The sequence below is a fragment of the Felis catus genome, chromosome A2 (assembly GCF_018350175.1).
Source record: "Felis catus isolate Fca126 chromosome A2, F.catus_Fca126_mat1.0, whole genome shotgun sequence".
Classification (NCBI taxonomy): Eukaryota; Metazoa; Chordata; class Mammalia; order Carnivora; family Felidae; genus Felis; species Felis catus.
In genome coordinates, this window is record NC_058369.1 from 40734852 (window position 1) to 40755466 (window position 20615).

The window sequence follows — 20615 nt, forward strand, 5'->3', positions numbered from 1 at the left end:
GGGTGGGAGAAATCAGGACAATCTCTTTTCTCTCTCATTTCTATTTTCTGTTTATTCTATTTTATACCAGAGTATCATTTTGTATAACTTTGCGAAGCAATGGATTGGTAGTAATTGTGTTTTTCTATGATTGCTAAACATATTGCTTTAGTCATTGAGCTTTGGCACATGACTAATATGTTCTTCTCCCTTTGATCTGGCTCATAATCTTCATTTGCTTCCTTCTGGAATATCCTCCCTACTCTCTTCCTTGTATCTAAATTTGGTCTTCCATAAACAGGGTGTGACCATATAATTTCTCATGCAAACTGGGATGCTTTCATATATGAAAGGAGCCGATAGTATGTCACAACCCAGCCAAATCAGTACATCTGGTCAACCTCTTATAATCCCTTGCTCATTTGGCATCTCCACCCTATGTGATACTCTCTCTGCCATTTTTATCCTTCATCTTTTGGCAATTGGTAGAAACTTAATTTTTGTTTTATATTTTTTCCATATAGTTATTTATGTCTTTGACTGTTATTGACCATTTCACCTGCCTGTGTCTTCCTTCTTGACTAGACACCAAGCTCAGTGATAAAAGGCACAATATTGTCCACCACGCCTCCCTGACTTCAATACCTAATAAATGCTCAATGAATATTTTCTCTATTTAGTGGTGAAATTATTATATCTTTCCAGGCATATGAAAAAAACATTTACTCAGATCAGAAAGAGAGTTAAAGCAAGTCTTTGGGGAAGGTGCAGCTAGCAGAAACATAGCCAAATCAAGGCAGGTTTCCAGTCTTCCAAGAGTCAGGGAGCCCTATGGAAGTACTCTAACCCAAACTGTGGAAATTGGGAACAAATGCGTTTGGAAACTTCACATGTTTGGGGGCGGGGTCCCTTTACAGGCTTGTAGGCCACATGGCAGTTTCAAGTTTTGGTACATAAGGCTTGGGAGTGAAAGTCAGATGTGATTAAAAATACACATCTTACAGATGTCTGGATGCTGTTCAAATCCCCAAAAGTGTGATAGAAAACCCAGTTGCTTTCCAGATTTTTAGGGCAGGAAAAAAAGGCCATCGTGGCCCCTTTGTCTCTTTATTGAATGGGTATGTTCAAGTGACGTTTTAAATTTGTAGTGTTATCTCAGCTGCTTGTTTACCTTTTTAGCAGTCCTGCTCCCTGCCCCGAAACTGAAAGCAGGGTAATTGGGGGAACATGTGACACGTTCCAGGAGATGAAAAGTTCTCATTATTTTTAGCATATGCTAAGCAAGCCTAGGTAAGCGCAATGCACATATAATTTATGGAAATGAAAAAATATAAAATCCTGGATACTGCCTCCCTGATACCAAAATAGAACACAGTTATTTTCTTTCAGCATTTTCCTATGTTCTCATTTTTAAAAAGAGAATTTAAATTTTATTTATTTGACTTATTTTTTTATAAACACTCTCTAACCACATCCAGCCGTCTGGCTTTGTTTATAATAACCTGTTTACTCATCATCAACTTCAACATACAATCTGAACATCTGTCTCCTTCTACCCCAACATATTTGCTTTCAATCTTCATCTTAGCTTGAACTTGAAGGTCAACGTCTCTTTCTTTGGGGCTCAAAGGAGTTGCAGAGACCCCAGAGACGCTTCCTTGCAGTGGGCCTAAGAGGTATGTTTAATTTTAAATTTCACATCCCACCCCCCCCCCGAAAATAAAAAGGGGGAAAAATTGGTCTCTGTTACACAGGGAGAAAACAAAGTGGGAAAGAAAGGCACTTTGTTTTGCCAGACAAAGACAGGCTATCAATTTTCATAAATCTGCATTCCCAAGACAACTGCTCACGTCTGGTAAGAGGTCCATTTCTTTGAACTTACATACCAGAAAGTAGTTTTTTTTCCCCCTTGCCTCAAAAGAATACAGTTAATAATAGTATATGTATAACATAAGTAATTGAACGTAGATAATTTTATTAATTCCAACAATTCTATTTTATAAGGATGGGGTTCCTTGGGGTGGGAAAATGGTCCAGAGCCAAGTAGGCAAGTCCTAAACAAGAGCTTCCATAAATACACCTTCTGGTTTTCTACAAAACATTTTTGGCAATCGTAATACATGTGTGTGTGTGTGTGTACATTTATATATCAGTTGGTAATTGCAAGATGGACATTTAATTATCTGATTGAAACAAGGAGAGTCTGGCACATCTCAAATAGGATTGACAATCTGTAAAACAACTGTTTTGCATCAGAGACTCAAATAGTAGTAATATTTGCTGGTTTTGTCAATGTAGATGCTGTAAAGTCTTATAACTTTTCTGCTTATTCTTGTCCTTCTTCACCTCCAGTTTTAACTGCTGGACAGCTAACATTTCTTGCACAAATAAAACCCTAGCCATACATACATATCAACATCAAGCATGCACATGTATAGTATCTGTCAGCCTTAATCCATTTCCAAGTGAAGTTTTATGGCTGGGTCTTTGACACAGACAGGGCTCATGTTACTAAGACTGCCTAATATACATATAGTTCATTAAATAATGAGATCTCCTAAATCACTAAGCATAAATAGCATAGATCAGTTGATGCAACACATTGAAAGAGGCCAACACTTGGATTTTAAAAATTGATAATTGCTTCTGTATATGCATAGTATATTCATAGTCCGAGGGTTGGTTTTTAGAGTTGTCCAGACCAGGAATTCTGGCTGATGACCTGAGTCACTTTGTGTGCCCGATAGACATTTAGCTTCCCCGGCCTCTCTCTTAGAGATATTAATTCAGCAGGATGGGGTAGATCCTGGGGCTGTGTAGTTTTCATGGAGGCTTCAGATAATCCTCATGCTGGGGCGATAGGGGGAATACTACTAGACCCGTGCTGCTCAGAATGTGGTCCCTGGATCAGTAGCATTGGTATTTCCCGGAAGCAGGTTAGAGACACAGAATCTCTGGCCCCACCCTAGGCATACCAATTCAGAGTTTGTACTTCAGCAGTATCCCCATGTGATCTGTGTGCACACTAATGTGCGGGAAGCAGTATAAGCAGCTCAAGACCAGTATAGTGACTACCACTGTCTTTGTTATAAATCCACAGCCCCAAACTCCACTTTATTTTATTATACTTTTTGGCAGTTAAATATATCCTATAATTTCGTATTTTGAATCTCAGTTCAGGGAGTATATTTTCATGATGCTGAACTTACTGGTTGAGTCGATTAGTCTGGTCAAGTGAGTGGTTAATCTTGTGAAGAGAAAAAAAAATCCCCAAACCATCAGCCCAGACAATTATTCATTATAATGTCAACGAAAATACCTCCTGAGTGATTGAATCATTCCTGTTGCAAAGCCTTGTCCTGATGGGACACTATGTTGGCTTGCCATGACTTAGCAACAGGTTCCACCTTGTATGTCTTCATTGGAGTCATGGTGTGTGGGTTAAAATCCTGAATTTTGGAAAGAAAAAGAGTAGGTTTGAGTCCAGGTTTGTCCACTTATTAGCTGCATGTTCTTGGGCATTTTTTTTCCCTCTTTGAGCCTCAGTTTGCTCACGTGTTATAAATAATAAGAGGTTGTGCTTCATAGTGCTGCCACATCCTTTCCAAGATATGAAGTTTAGTTTTTATCATTGGAAGGGCTTTCATAGTTGCTTTTTGTTTTATTTTAAATTCAGATAGAATTCACCTACTGTAGAATTCACCCTTTAAAGTGTGTAGGGAATAGTTTGGGTTTGGGAATGGCTTTGGTAGATTTTGGGGTGGTGTTTTAAGATTTGGGGATGATGTTTTAAGACCCAGGAAGCTTTATCATCAACAGCCTTATATGTAAATATAAGCAAATTAAGGAGAACTGACTTGAAGTCCTTTAATTTATGAGTCTTGATGGCCCTGTTGAAAAAACCAAGGGCATTATCCAGGCATATGTGGTTTGCTTACAATGAATCCTCTGCTTGAACTCTAAAGCTAGTTCTCATATACCTGTGATTTCATTTAATATTTATTACTAAGCTTGCAAGAGCTGTAGGACTTTTGAATAGCATTGGTTTCCCGTGAAAATCAGTTACCGAATGACTGTGCTGAAGGGGGATTAGAATAGGTGGCAAATTATTGTGTAGGTGGCCTTGCTTCCAGCCCAACATTTGAGTTCAGTAATTTCAGATTAAAATGAATTTTCAGGGCAAGAAATAAAGAAGCCACCAGAACCAAAGCACATAGCCTGGAGTTTGTTGTGGGGAGAAGGAGCAAAGATGGCTTCTTTGGCGATAGCTTATGTATGCACACCCCAACTTACTTCTTCACCCAGCCCTCCCAGAGGAGCCTTCCCACTGTTTGGTCTCCTCAATATTTGGTAAGATCCCAGGGCTATTAACTCTGCTAATTATATTCAAAACAATTCACAAAACATATTTGGAGTTTCAAAATCATTTTTCATCCAATAATTTCTTGCAAGAGAAATAAAAAATATAACTGATAAGAGTAACATTTAAAAAACTTAATTAGTAAACTTGTTTTGCTTGTGTGTGTGTGTGTGAATGACTACCTTCAATGTTGGTAAGGTGCTTTCAATCATTTATTCTTAATCACTGCTCATGGCTGGAGAAAATGATATGATATATTTTAAGCTTTGTCAAAAGTTTGTATTTTTTTGAACATTGTATTTGGACTGGCATTCCTCAGATTGACTATAAAGAAATTACTAACAAAAATTACCTGTACTTAATAGATTTTCTTGTTCCCAAAGAGTTATAGGTTAGTAATTTTGAAACTACTTTCTGTGTAAACTAGAATTAAGCAGATAATAGATTGCAGATAGCAGTAGCAATGTTTCAGATTGGAGGAAGGAGTTACAAATACAACAAAGGGTAAGAATTAGAATACATCCTATTCTGTTAAATTGGAACTGGAGGTCTTAACAATTGGAGGTCATAAACCACTCATGATTTTTGATGTGAAAGGTATGGATACAGTTATGGATACAAGTGAAGATGGGTATGTGTATGTATATTCACATGCACACATGAGTGAATGTGTACAAAACTTTGGGTTTTCCAGCTTTGTGGGTTGAAAGGAACTAGAGGCAATAACACCTTCGTAAACACATGCATGCCTATGTCAGTCTCAAAATACCATTTTTCCCCAGAAGGAACTAAGACCCCTTAGAGAAATAGCTGACCCTAGGGGAGAGGCAACAAACAAATAAGAACAAACAAAAACAACACAGACCTGGAACTTCATGTTATGTCTGAAAGTAGGAAGTGCTCAAAGAATTATGGGGACATGCCAAAAGCACACAGGTGCCAGCCACCTGGAAGGAACCCCCACTAGCTAAATACCTAACACTTTGAGTATCAAAATAGAGATAACAACAGATGATGACCAATTAAATAAAATAGGAAACCACGAGTCCATATGGATATAAATATTTAGTTAGGGAAAAGGGAAGTTTCTCCTTATAGGAGACTGTACCTGATAAATGCAGAAGGAACGATGGAATTAGAAATCCACAGGTATCACAGTATCACAGTAACAATGAATTCAAGCTAACGTAGTCAACAGATACTAAAATAGTGAAAGTATGATGAATAATAGGGTCTTTCCACAGTTTTACAAAATATGAATTAATTACAAAGGGGAAAAAGGTATCTTTACGGTGGAGAAATGTGTCAGATACCACCTTAACCAGGTGATCAAAGTTAGCATCCTGAGTAGTGAGACAAGCCAACAGCAGGGGCCTTATGATACGATACAATGAGAAGAAAACAGTATCATATCTACAGTGTTCCTGCTGCAAATGAGTAACCTGAAACCACTCATGAGAAAATATCCAAGAAATCCAGAGTGAAGAACATGTTACAAAATAATGGGCCTTTATTCTTTAATGATGTCAGTATCATGAGCGACAAAGAATAGTTGAGGAATTGTTTTAGAGTACAGAAAACCAGAGGCTTATGACAATTGAACACAATGTATGATCCAGGATTTTATTTGCTATAAAGATCACTATCAGGACAAATGGAGAAATCTATATAAATTCTACAGATTAGACTATGTATCATCAATACAAATTTTATATCTGATTTTCATGTGTGCTTTCCTTAATTTTAGGAAAGATACACTGAAGGATTTAGGGGTGTAGATGTACTATGTCTTCAAGGTGCTCTCACCTTGATGGAGAGGGAAAGAGGTTGGGAGGGAAAGAGGGAAGGCAGAGGGGAAATGGAGAGAAAGGATTACAGACAAGGAGAGGGGGAGAGACAGAGGAGGCTGGGAGAGAGAATCAGAAAGCAGATGTGGAGAAATGTTCAAATGTGGAAAATGTAGGTAAAGGCGTATAAGGGATTTTTAAAAATATTTTCCTTCCATCTCATCTGTAAGTTGAAAACTAGGTTGAAATAACAAGTTAAAAAAGATGTATTTTTGGTTGGATAATTTCACTTCTAAGAACATAGGGATATAAGAGTACAGATAATATTTATGTACAATGTGTTTATCCTAGCATTATTTACAATAATACAAAATTAGAAATAATGTACATGTAGAATAATAAGAGAATGTATAAATGATTAGACATAAGCATTTAAATGTATTATGTAGTTAGTGGAATCAAGTTTTTCAAAGAGATATAATTAAGTGGAAAATGCTATAATAATAATTATAAACTCAATTATGCAAAAAATATATACACTAAAGAAGGGGTATATTAATATGTTGATGGAACCTTTCTTTAAAGAGAATAACTAAAAATTACTTGAAATATGTGTTGATTTTCATATTTATTCCTAATTAACATATTTCTAACAAGAAAGAAAAGCATTTTTTCTTATTTTCATAGCTTCTAATTTGAGATTCCGTTTGATTTGAGAAAGGGTGAGGTTTTCAGGAAAAGGATAGGATAGTGAAAAAAAGAAAAAGAAAAAGTATTTCAACTACAAGATTACCTCAAATGTGGGGCACTTTAGAGACCTCAATGTATAAACAATTAGTGTGCTAATTACAAATTGCAACTTGTCAACACTTGGGTGATTTAATTTTTTAATGCACGTATTTCAAAGTAAGGTGATTACATTTACACTTCCTAAAATACACATTTCCTTGTTTCAGACAGACCTTCCCTCTCCTGAACACATGCAAATCATATATCCTTCTAAGATGTGATTTCCAAGGATGGGAGATGGCTTCTGGTAAAATGGCAGATGGAAGAAATCATCACAGGGATGGTAGCTATGATTCCCCCTCATTTAAAGAGCTTGCAAAATGTTGGTAAGAAGGGAAGTTGATTGAAGATCACATAGGAATATTTAAAAAATTTGCTAGTCATAGGTAATTTGAAACCGTAGTAATGGTTGTGGTGAACAACATTGAGGCCATCTTTATCAGGCTGCAACCTTTCTTTGGTAGTAGACACACATAGTATTTATTGAGAATTTCTTCTTCAGAGGTGGTGGGTTCAGGTATTTTTTGAAATAACAAAGATTGTGTAGAATGTTCCACATTACTGAAAGAAGATATCAGAAGAGAATTCATAGGAGGAACATTGCTTAAGCAAAATTAAAAAGGCCTTGAAGTTGGGTTTTCTCAAAACCAAGGTGGTAAATGAAAGCCAATAATAACAACAATAAGGAACATGTATTGAGCACCTACTGTTTGCTTACTCTTGTGCCTTCCTCACTTCCTGTATTGCTAGTATCTAAACTGGACAGCCTTGAAAAGCTCAAAATAAAAATTGTCCTGCAATGACTTGGTATCATCTTTTGTGCTTAGGATCCAAATAACTCAAGAAAGATAGCTTGCTTGATTTTGTTTATGGGAGATAGGACTTGAGTTCAAGCAAGAAATCCCGGAAGCTGGGCTTCAGGTGAGCTGGAGGATTTGGCAAAGGAAGGCATGAGGCGATGTTTCCATTAGGGATGATTGGAAAAGAAAGAGGCTGGAAAGGAAATATCCATGTGCTGTTGGATTGCCAAGAAGAACATGACTCACCAATGAGAGATTTGTTATCTGAGACTCTGAGTCCCTTCTTGAAAAGTGATACTTCTCCCGAGGTGGATTGGACTCAGGAAGAATGAGATGTGGGAATCTGGATGGGTTCCATTTCAAGGGGGAGTGATACCAGACTGCACTCTGCTGCCAGTACCTTAGAGGCAAGGTATTGCATTTCCCCTGGACTTTGTTACAGATGTGCAAGCCTGATGGACAAGGGGAAGCACAGGAGACCCACCATTTGGAATGAGCAAATCTTCCAGGGAGTCTTTTCTCATGCCTGCAACTCGTCTTTTTTTTCTTCTCTTCCTCCTCCACATTTTTTCCCACATGTTGAAATCCTGCTTTAGTTTAAAGGTTAACCCACAAATACAGTCTCCACTGAAGAATCTTCCTGATCCACTGAAGAAATGAATTCCTCCCTTCCTGGTGCTTTCATATCACTGTTTATTCTTTTTGTCAAATCATGTCTTAGGCTGGCATGGCTTGCCTTCTACTCTGGCAATTGGTATAGATGTTGGTCCTCCTTGATATTGTGAAAGTTCTTTGAGGGCAGGGACTAAGACTTATCTTGCTGTCCCTAGACCATCACTCAAGGCCTTGCCCAAATGAAAGATCAGTAAGTATTTATTTGTGAAGTGTAATTAAGTGGTCCATCTGTCTGATATGCATTTACTTAGTGAAGTCTGTGAGAGGGATAAGAGGCATACCATGGGAATAGGGGGACAAGATGCAGTAGGTAACAGATCCAGGAACACCAGAAAGAAGAGTTAGCCAGCTATGTCATTTACCCTCTTTTCTGTGAAATGAATTTATGAGTTGATCTTAAGTCAGTAATGACACTTAAGGCACTGAGAATTAAGATTAGGGCAGCACTGTGCTGCTGGAAGAATGCTGGACTGAGACTCACTGTCTGCTCCTCTGACTTTAAGAGGGCATTTGACTTCTATGCACCTTATCCTCCTCACCTGAGAAATAGAGATGAACTACAGTCCCTCCCTTTCCACTGGTTTGTTGTCAAAATTCACGAGGCCACTACAAAAGTGATGTGTAAGCTTGGAGTACTCCTTACCGTTGTTGGATCAGCATCATTGGCATCACCTGGGAGCTGGTTAACAATGCAGGACCTCAGGCCCCACTGTAGACCTCCTAAATCAGAAGCTACATTTTAACAAAGTCTTCAGGCAGTTTGCATGCCCATGAACTGTTTCAGAAGTACTGCTCTCAAGGGTTGTAGAATATAACATGTGGTTGTTAATAAGGTCTGGTCTGTATGTGTTGGGGAAAATGAATGTGAACTCAATCCTGATGACTGAGCATTGGAAGGGAAGCCAGCTGGCAAGTGGAAGGGTGCTAGCACCCATGGATCATACTGGTGAGGTAGGAAATGAAGGACCTCTTCTGTTGCTTATAAAATGGTGGGCATGCCGATCCCTCAGACATGTGCTCCCTTGATGCCACCTACGCTCAGTACTTCTCCTTGTCCTTTCCTCTCATCAAAACTCATCTGTCCTATGTTCTTCTTTCTCAAGAATCCTGGCCACATGAGGGTTAGGTAGTACAAAGTAAGGGTTTAGTGTTAGGTGGTACCTCAGAAAGAGGCGTCATGCGAGAGAACTTCCCAAGATGCCATTTTCATTCCAGGGAGTTAGGGAGGTCATGGAGAATTTGGAGTGTGAAGGAAGACCCAAGGAGCTTATTAAACAACACCATGTTGATAATCATGGTTGTTAATGACCAGGACTCTGTGTATCTCGAAGTGGTAGGGCTAGCATAGGACTACTGGATTTGCATACAGGAGGGCAATGAGATACTTAAGGAGAGGTTAGAGGAAGGTTGGAAATGACAATGAAAGCTACTATGCATTAAGCACCTACTCTGTGCTGGGCATTATGCTGGATATTTTGCCTTTACAAATATTATCCCACAACTAACTAAAATTTAAATAAAAAAACCAAAAAGATAAAATATTATCCCCTTTCATCCAAACTGTAACTCTATAATCCCTATTTTACAAGCAAAGCAGTTGGGGTTATTAAACACGTACAAGGTCACACAGCTCATAGACAATGGAGCTGAGATTGGACCTCAAATTGGATGAATGGCAGAGCTTTCTACTGAAAAGAATGGAAGAAACAGAACTCCCTAAAGAAGTATCTAAGAATATCTAATTTTTGATACCATAAAGATATATATAATAAAATTTAGAAGGACTGGTTAGGACAAAACAATTCCCCTCTTCATACTTTATTTCTGTATGAGACAATATTTCATAGTGCAAGTCAAGACTTTGGATAGTTACTAGAATACTCTTTAAACTTTGTCCTTGATGTTGTACTTGAAAAATAAAACCAAAAATGGTGACCACTTTCATTATAACTTTGTTTTGTCTTTTGCTGACTTACCAAGAGGTCTAGTACGAAGACGTGGGGAGGGTTAATTGAGTCTGACCTAAAAGAGAATTCCTACACATGTATATGAAGAAGTAAGAAGTTTTGTACTCGTAAAAATCTATCTTGAAGAACAAACCGTACATTCTTTCTGTGTATTTTTAAACAATGGACTGTGAAGCACCCATCGTTTTAAAGATAGTTTTGAACTTTACACAGTTAAGAAAGGATAGAGCATTACTATACACTTTCTAACACTTTTTTGGGGAAAAATGACAATTTTGGGCTCTTGTCTAAGTGTATATACATTCTACCAGATATATGATATGACAATTTTAATTTCAGAAGACTAGGACTTTGGAATTATATAACATTAATAGATTCTATAATAATAGTCCTTGAATTTACTCTATTTGCTTTCTAATAGTTACAGTGTTGGGGCTGAGACACACATGATGGTGTTTTTCCTAACCATTTGGGAACACAGATGTTTAACTGCTATCTAATAGGGGTCATTTCAAAAAATAGCTGGGCCAAAGCAACAGAAAACCTTTTTGCAAATATAATATGAGTGCATCTGTTCTAAGGAGGTCATATAATTCTCTCTAGCTTTATGCTAAAATGAAGGCAGGGAAGATTTACATTTATAGGGGAAGCAGGAATGTTTCAAAGGCTTACGAGTGTGGATGTGATGTCAGCCATTGCTTCAAGGACAGCCTCCACCACTGTCTGTGGGAAGTTGCACAGGTTATTTAACCCCTAGTTGACAGTTATCCAATCAAAGAGTGACAGGAACGGTATCTCTACAATGTAGACAGGATTACTGGGAGATCTAGATGGAATGATGCATACTAAGCTTGAGCACGGGGACCTGCCATACTGCAGTTAAGAGAAAGCTACTGTTGCTGAAACTAACAAACATTACATCGGATTATTTACAAGGTAAGGAATTCTGACTTCAGTCATATATGGCAGCTTTGGATGGAAATTGGTATGAATTAGAATTAGAATTGTTGGAATATGATTTCGAGCTTGGCCATCCCCAGCCCCTTCCTAGTCTCTGCTTAATTACCAAGAAGCGTGGTTTCATTCTGGCTCCTGTGAAGTCCTTAAGGCTCAAAAGGCAACAGTCAGGACTTCTTAAAATGGAGTTCTGGTAGATTTACTTATTTGTATTTGTGCCAAGCTCTTTAAGATGCCCTATAATTCTACCAAGAACTGGGTTTTTAAAGTTCTCCCAGCTTGGAGAATTTGAAAACCAATATGTAGAGGATGATGGGAAATTTGATAACTAGACCAATATGCAGTGGATAACGTTCCCCAAAGATCAGCAAAATCCTGGATCAGACTGTGGTCTATACTTCTGTTTTTCGTTGAAATGTTTCTGCTTTAAAGGCCAGCCGCGATCTTCACTGAGATGTGATAGAGTACTATGTGGGGAAATGATAAATCACACATGAACTTTTTCATCTTTAGATAATTATGGTTTAAATTTTATTGTTTAGGCATAACAACATGGATGAAATTGTGTCTTCTCTGCAGCTGGTTTGAGAATTTTTTAACTGAGGAAATGTGGCCTTTGCTGAGAAGTTACATTCAGCCAGCTGTGGGGTAAGAGCAAGTGTGGGGCCGGGACAAGTTTTCATGCAGAAGAAGGAAATGACTTTACATTTATAAGAATCAGAAGCTGGAGTCAAGGCAAGGGGCCAAGAGAGAATGAGAAGCTACATGGGGAAAAAAAGAGGAGAGACAAAGGGAAACCCATCAGTTACCTAGAAAAGAGCCCTTAGTACAAGAGAGTATCTTGTAGGGACCTTTACGGAGGTAATCACTGTAGGCTCTAAGGTGAAAGCATCCTCTCTCTCACTTGAAAACTTCCACAGAATTTACGTTGCTTACCAGTGCTCACGGCCTAAGCAGATTCTTTTTAGAGAACACAAAAAGGTCCTGAGCCTGCCTCCAACTAGGCATGAGGGAAAAATGGAGCCTGTGTGGGAGGAAACCAACATATGGTACACACAAGTGGCACATGCTAATTGTGGAGAAATGAGAAAATATGGGTGAGTAAAAGGAAAGCAAGGAATCGTCCAGATTTAAACCATCCTGAGACAGCTATTCTTAATGTGTTGATGGCTTCTGGTCCTTGTTCTAGATTATTGTGCACATTTGTGTTGTTCTATTATACTTTTCTTCAAATAAAGTGCGATCCAAGCAGTATATATTGCTGTACATACAGTATATAACCTTTTTGATTTGTCTAACAATATGCTGAGGACATCCCTCTAACTGCAGGGTGGCATTGGCAGAAGCTAGGTAGAATAATCACATGAGAAACATTGATTTCCAGGCTTTTGCTATCATAATTATTGGCCTGATAATAACCTGACAGCTAAATCTTGAACACTTATCTGGTTATTTCCTTCAGATGAATTTTCCCTTCTCCCCTTTCGTCCTTTCCCCCTTTCTTTCATCTGTCTATCAACAAATAGCTGCTGTCTTAGCTCGGGCTGCTGTGACAAAATACCACAGACTGGGGGACTTAAACCCCAGAGATTTATTCCACAGTGTGGGAGACAGGGAAGTCCAAAATCAAGTCGGTGGCAGATTCAGTTCCTGGTGAGAGTTCTCTTCCAGACTTGCAGACAGATAACCTCTTTCTGGGTCCTCACATGACAGAGAAGGCAAGAGTAAGGAAAAGAGCTCTTGTCTCTTCTTCCTCTTTGTAAAAGGACAGTACTTCTATCATGGTGGCTCTACCCTCATGACCTCATCAGGCCTTATTAATTTCTAAAGGACTCACCTCCAAATAATATCACAGTGAGGGGTAGGGTTTCAACATATGAATTCTGGAGTGGACACAAAGCATTTGGTCCCTAACAATTGCTGAATGTCTCCTCGGTATTGGGTCCTGGTTGAGGTTCTGGGGATACAGATCTTTTGACCTTCATGTGGGAGATGTTGATGCTAATCAAATAGCCAGGCAGAAAGAATAACTTGTGAAAGTCATGGAAGATTTCACTGAAGAAGTAAACTTGAGCTGGGCTGTGAAGGATGAACAGGAAATAATTAGGGGAAGACAGAAAGGAAGAGGAGCTCAAGAAGAAGGAATAGCAGGTGCAGAGACTTGAAGGCAGGAAGGAATATGCCAGAACAAAGGAGTAAATGAGGATCAGTATTAAGAAAGTAGACGTAGTCAGGAGGTTTCCAGGAACTGTTGCTTCAAAAGGATATAGTATTTCCAGGACTTATTTTAAGTAAAACTGCTCTTAAGAAATGTGATATCACAGGTAATTGTATTATGTTTTAAATACTCTATTGAGTTAAATTATTCTCATGGGAAAATTTAAATAAAAAACTATTGGATTTATGGATATTGTATGGAGGAGGCTGAGTAAACCTGAGTGAATCTGCAAGAACATATAAGAAATCGTACTTGAAGAGTATTTGTGACTCCTTTAACAGCCCGTACCTAAAAGCTCTTCCGGGTTGGGCTAGGAAGAGATACACATATCCCTAGTGAACAAATCAGCAGTGGAACCAAATGAGCTTAGTCACATTTGGTAGGTTCTACCAGAGGATCATTTCATCAGTCACTAATCCTGGGCGCAGTCTTTCCTCAGCCAGAAAGAATAGGGCATCTACAGAGCAAAACAATGTGTACCAAGAGCAAGAATGTTATCGCACAGTTGACAGAATTCCATGATATTCTTGGACAAGGTCCAGAATTAAGACATAACTTCATGAACGTTTCTGTGGTTTTTTGACATGCTGACAATACTGCTGAGGCTTCGAAGTATTATTTATTACTCAAATGGAATATTTGGCAATCAATTTGCTTTGGCTTAGAGCTGCTGCTAGCCCACACAGAGTCTTTGTGTGAAAAGGAAAATGGCACCCATGGCAGATGCTTGACTTGGTGATCTTACATGGTGTCTGTGTGAATTGGGGAAAGACAAGCCTCCTCCTGCTCTCGTCAGTGTAGCATCACACCAGGGTGTGCTGCTTGGTGAGGGGACCATAGGGGACACTTCAGCTACACTTGCCCCCTTTTCCAGGCACCTATGTGTCAGGTACGATCCACAAGGACAACCCAGTGATCTTGCTTTGCCTTGCTCTCATTTTGATGTAAATCATGGCTATGAGGTTGCTTGCCTCATCTTTATTTTGGTGATTTTTCACAGAAAAAGTGAGAAAAAATTTTTTTAAAAAGCAAGGTTTAAAAACCACCTTTTCTCTTTTATTTGACTTCCCAACATTTGATCCGATATGTAACCTTATCGTCATACTGATGACAAGGGATCATACTGCATGAATAATTTCTGATTTCCACAGGGAAAGTCAGCAAATCTGACCCATTTTTACTTATGATTGAGGAGATAGTTAATTTTAAAGTCTGCTTTTTTCTTACAGTGCTGAGTTCCACTATGCTCAAAGCACAACTTCTGTTTGCAGATGCTTTTCTGGCTTTATCTTTCTATTTATTAGTGGTCTAGAAGGACCCCGCTTTATGACTCTTTGTTTACGCTTCTAGAGAGGTCAAGTGGGGAGCCGTCTAAAGGGAACATACGTCGTTTTTGAAATTGTTTTTTAAAGGATTTTAATTGTCACGGAACTGACAGAGAAAAACCCTGGTTTCCTAGGCAAGCTCTCCTCTCAAACCACGATGCCCAGGGAAAATCATTAATGGCAACAGCAGAATATAGGGCGCTTCGTTGAATCAATGTTCTTTTGTTCTGAATTGTCCTTCTCAAGCATACAGCCACTATGCCAAATATTGGCCCTATTTAGGCCAATCATTAAGTAGAGCCTGGCACCAAATTTACAACAACTATTCGAGAAAACAAGGCTAGCTGGTTCTGTTCAATCGCAATGCATGCATGTGAGCTCAAAAACTTCTAGGGAACCCCTGGTGGCTCAGTCCCTTAAGCATCCGACTTTGTCTCAGGTCATGATCTCATGGCTCAGCTCAAGGGTTCAAGCCATGTGTCGGGCTCTGTGCTGATAGCTTAGAGCCTGGAGCCTGCTTCAGATTCTGTCTCTGTTTCTCTCTGCCCCTCCCCTGCTCATATTCATTCTCTCTCTCTCTCTCTCTTTCTCTCTCTCAAGTATAAATAAACATGAAACAAACAAAAAAACCTTCTAGATGTACATAGTCTCATGGAAACTTGGTCTGCCCAAGGGTTTCTTTCATGCTCCTCCATGCTACTTGAATTATTCTGTAGCAATTTGAATTTATATTCCTCCTTTCATCACAACAGTGCCTTTTCCACTTAAAGGAGACATGATCTTTTTTCTCTCACATCCGTTTTCAAGATAAACAAGAAGAGATTTCTCTCTTGCAACGTGCCAAGCTTGGTTGGCACTAAAAGCAAAGGGAGCAAGGAAGAAAAACAAATACAACGGAAATTATTTAAAGGAGGAGAGGCGACGGGGAGGAGGCAAACAGCAAGCAAACACTGGGCAGGTTCAGGGGTTTCACACAGGATAAGGGTTCATCAATAATTTCACCCCACAAACACCAGCACTCCTATCTCATTCTGGAAATTGTGTCCATGAGGCCACACCGGTAGGATATTCTAGGGCTGAGAGCTGCCTTATGTACATTTATTTATCTTCTAGTTAAGTGGCAAGTAAAGCAGGATGGGTTTAGGAAATTTGGGGTTTTGTCTCAGCTCTGCCATTACCTTGTGTTTTAGTCAGCTATTGCCTTAATTATGCTGCAAAACAAACCATCCAAAATCTCAGTGGCACGCAACAATAAGCATTCATTTCTTTCTCACTAGACTGTGGGCTGGCGGGCACAGCCCTGCTTCTGGCTGTGAGTCTGTGGGTCAGTTGGGGTGGCCCTGCTCCAGGCTGCCAATCAAAGCGAGACTTACTCCGGGGTCTCTCATGCTGGGGCCAAGCAGAAAGGGCAGCAGTTACTTGGGGGCATAGTCATCTCATGGAGGAGGTCTGAAACTCCTGAAGGGCCAATGGGAACACACTATTCCTCTGGTGGTCTGTGCTTAGAATTGCCACACTCTGGCTTTCACTCTCATGGACCTTTCTTCAACTGGCCAAATTAAATCATCGAAGCAGGGGTAGGGGTGATGGGAGAACACTTCTCCCCCTTGGAGGGGGGTGAGGAGTGAATATTGGCTCAACAACAGAATATGCCATAACTTGATACTTGATTTCAGGTAACAACTGTATTTCTCTTTCTCAAATTTGTGAAATAAGGCTTTGGACCACAAAGGCAGAGAGAAATATATTCTGCCTAAGACCCCTAAGACCAAGTGAGGAAACAATGGTTATTAACTATCTTTAAAAAATTAAAAAAAAATTTTTTTTAATTTTTGAGAGAGAGAAAGAGACAGTGTGAGCAGGGGAGGGGCAGAGAGAGAGAGACACACAGAATCTGAAGCAGGCTCGAGGCTCTGAGCTGTCAGCAAAGAGCCCAACGCAGGGCTCAAACTCACAAACCATGAGATCGTGACCTGAGCCAGAGTTGGATGCTTAACCAACTAACTGAGCCACCCAGATGTCCCTAACTACCTTTTTAAAAAGTCAAAATTACATATACTTAACGGTCTCCTAAAAAAATCATAATTTAGGGTGAGCATATTATCACATGTCAGAAGGTCAATGAAAAAGCTGCCATTGGTTTTTAACTTCTTGACTTTTTCTATCACAGTCCATTGGAGAAGCAACCTCATGGCGACCAGGTTGTCAAACTAGCCAGGTTACATATGGCAATCTCCCACATCCACCCTAAGGTTTCTGTTATTGGGCTCAGTCAGCAAATATGGCCTGTAGGCCAAATCTGTTTTCATACAGCCTTTTGTGTGCTAAGGATGGTTTTTAAATTTTTACGTGCTTTTTTTTTTTAAAGAAAATAATGTTTTGTAACATGTGAAAATAAATAAAATTCAAATTTCAATGGCCTTAAAAATCCTCCTTGAAACATAGCCTTCCTCATCCACCTACGTATTGTCTCTGCTTTTGTGCTACAGCAGAAGAGGTAAGCACTTATGACAGAGACCCTAGGGCCAGAAAAGCTACTGTAATTGTGTTTCTGAGAAGGTATGAGGCCTAACAATTTTGTACCATGAGACAGAGAAATGAACACAGTATTTGATGCGTTCCTCGGCCTCCCCTGAATCTACATCACTCCGGCAAAGCAGGGAGTTCAAAGGCGTGGTGCCTGGCACTCCCTTAATCCTCTCCACAGACTGCACCTCAGATCCACCAGATCCTGTGATGAAGAAATACCTCCTTTCTGTTGCCTAGGTAAAATTCCGTATTGCTCTCCCGTAGGTGTTTCTTAACACAGGCTGGAGTGAAACAGCCAGCTCTTCAAAAGTCCACTGAGCATGCCTCCGTGCCAAACCCCGTATATGTTTCATATGGCATTTTGGGTAATGCCAAAAATGGCTCTTGAAGGCCCTTGATGGACATCGATTTACATTTTCCGTTGGTTTACACTGACAATTTGTTTCCTGCCTATTGTTTTTCGCACACATTTTTTTCAACCTTCGTAAGCTTGGATTTTGATTTAATTTTTGTTTTATAAAAACAAATGTCATCCCACGAGGGGAGATAGCTTTTGTTATAAACACACATGTGTAGGACTGTAAAAGTTAATGAAATTCACAACCAAACCTTATAATAAAATGGCCTCGGGACAGAAACAATCTGATCAGCCTCCAGTGAGTCACAGATGATCGACTGGAATCGCACACAGGTGGCTGAGGGCACAAGGCCGCTGGCGTCTTGCCTCACAACACACAGGGGACGTGCATTTTATGACCCAACTCTGCGTGCCCTGTCGTGCTTTATTGTTTGCATATTTCTGTTTAAACCTGCCCTGGCAACGTAGCTGCAGAGAAATTACAGTCTGCAAAACCACACTCATTAGGAGAAGTTAGCAAATATTTCATTGCCCGAGAAAGGACCAATTTCTTTGCAAAGCACCGTCCAGATGAGGTAACTCAAGCTTTGGGGGCCCCGGCTGAGGTTTGCAGCTTTGAAAAGGAGCACAAAGGAATAACTCCCCTTCATCCTTACTTGTCTTTAAATCTTTTTCTGTTAAGTCTGTGGGAGAAGAGAAACTATTTGCTATAGTTTGGGCTGCATGCTTTATTGAGTTGGACAGAGTCATTGAGAGAGTGGACATGTCTCTTAGCTTTGGGGAGTACCAGGATGGAGACAGCTTCCCAATCTTCCGTTCCAAAATTAAATCATGAGCTCTATTACAAATCTTGGGTGGTATTGCAAGGTCAGTGAAACTATCTAGGCAGGGGGGGCCATTTAGAGTACTTGGTTGTGTATTGATGCCGAGCAAGCCAGGGGTGGGGTAGAGGAGTACATTCTAAGAAAGGTAATACGGGCTTTATCATGGCACTGACTGATGCTACAAGGGGAAGTCTGTGGGATCGTCAGCTACATGAGGCTATCAGTGACAGAGAAACCTATCCAAATTGGAAAACAAATGCAGAAATAATACTGCATTGCTTTGAGAACAAATAAATCACCTAGGGTGTTTGAATCCTACCAATGGTAGCACCACCACCACCAGTAACCACTTCTAAGGGTATCTGCGACCGTTTTCTGATGGCATTTAGATGGCAGAATGGTGAAGAGCAGGCTCTGGAACCAGACACCAGGGATGGAGGGCCAGTCTGCCCAGTAAGAGCTCTGTAACTTGGGGCAAATTACCTACGATCTGTGTACCTCTGTCTCCTCTGCAGAAAGACAGGGATAACAAGAGCACCTACCCAGAGGGTTACTATGCTGATGCGGTAAGTCAATCAATGAAAGGAGCTTCACGCAGTGCCTGGCACACAGTAAATGCTTCAGTGATATTAACTATTATTAATGTAATTATTTGGTGTATATGTTCCTACATCTACCCAGGACTCTACAATCATACAGTTATTTAAGCAAGAGAGATGAGAACTAACAGTTAGTGCATGCCATGAGCTAGGTCTTAGCTCACCACTCTCTGTTTATTGTATTTACTTCTTTGACGGTCTTATGGTGGTAAATAGAGATAAGAAAACAAATTCTAGAAGGGCAATGAACTCAGAAAACACCCATCAGCTAGCTACATGTCAGTAGAGCTGGTGTCAGCCACTTACTTACCAAGCTGTGCCCGGTTAAGAGCTGGAGCTTTGGGTTTAATTCTTGCCTCTGTCTCTTATTAACTGATCTCAGACAGTTTAACCCCTTTAAACTTCATTTTCTGCCTGCAAGAAGTGGATAATTATAGAAACTACGTCACAGGTGTGCCATAAATATTAACACTCATGAGTGTGTAACACAGTACCCAGTACTTAAAAGATAGTGATCGACAGCCACTAGCTATTGTAACATGAGATGTGCACATACATTGACTCTGTATTTCCCCATCACAACATCTGCCGTGTGGTTAATACACCCATCATCACTATAGGAGTGTGACCTATGTGATACTGGATACCCAAAGTATAGTAATCACTCTGTGTCCCCAATTCCTTGTACAAATATTCTAGCTCACATCAGGTATTCAATAAATTAATGGTTGTCAAATGGCTAAATAAATCAGTGTTTATATTTAACTCACTGCACTCTCAGTGCAGAGCCCAATGAGGGGCTCAAACTCACGAACCATGAGATCCATGACCTGAACAGAAGTCTGGTGCTTAACCGACTGAGCCACCAGGTGCCCCTTAATTCATCCATTCTTATGTTTTCTTTGAAGTTATGAACAAAAGGCATTATACTTACAGTAGAATATTACTTATCCTTAACAAAGCAGGAAACCCTACCACCAAAAGGTGCAGGGACTAACCTGGAGAACCCCCTGCTAGGTGGAGAGAGTCCATCACAGAAGGATAAATATTGTAACACTTACATGCAGCATCTCAAATACAAATACTTATATAATGTGTTGAAAATTGCCAAACTCTTAGAAGCAGAGACTGGAATGGTGGTCTCCAGGGACTGTGGGGAGGACGAAATGGGGAATTACTTTTCAACGGGTAGAAAGTTTCAGTTATGCAAGAGCGCTAAGTTCTAGAGATGTGCTGTGCAACATCGTGCCTATAGTTAATAGTTGTATTACACACTTAAATTTGTTAAGAGGCTAGATCTCATGTTAAGTGTTCTTACCACAATGAAAAAAAGGCACTAGAACTGAAGTTTTTGAAATAGTTCCCATTAAGTTCAAGGGAACTGTGCCCCCCAAATGTTTTCCGATTTCTTCCTTAATTTGGCTTGAAGAACTGACATTTACAGGTGA

At 39.7% G+C, this 20615-nt stretch overlaps 2 long non-coding RNA genes across 2 annotated transcripts in view; one reads left to right on the top strand and one right to left on the bottom strand.

Annotated features, from left to right (window-relative positions):
* Positions 1 to 20615, top strand: part of LOC109496678 — an 87896-nt gene that overhangs the window by 36525 nt on the left and 30756 nt on the right. The gene's annotated exons all lie outside the window — the stretch shown is intronic.
* On the bottom strand, positions 1935 to 19850 carry LOC123383756. The gene is made up of 2 exons (XR_006593912.1): positions 19478 to 19850; positions 1935 to 3428 (listed from the first exon to the last, which is right to left on the bottom strand). It is a non-coding gene; the product is annotated as an uncharacterized LOC123383756 (long non-coding RNA).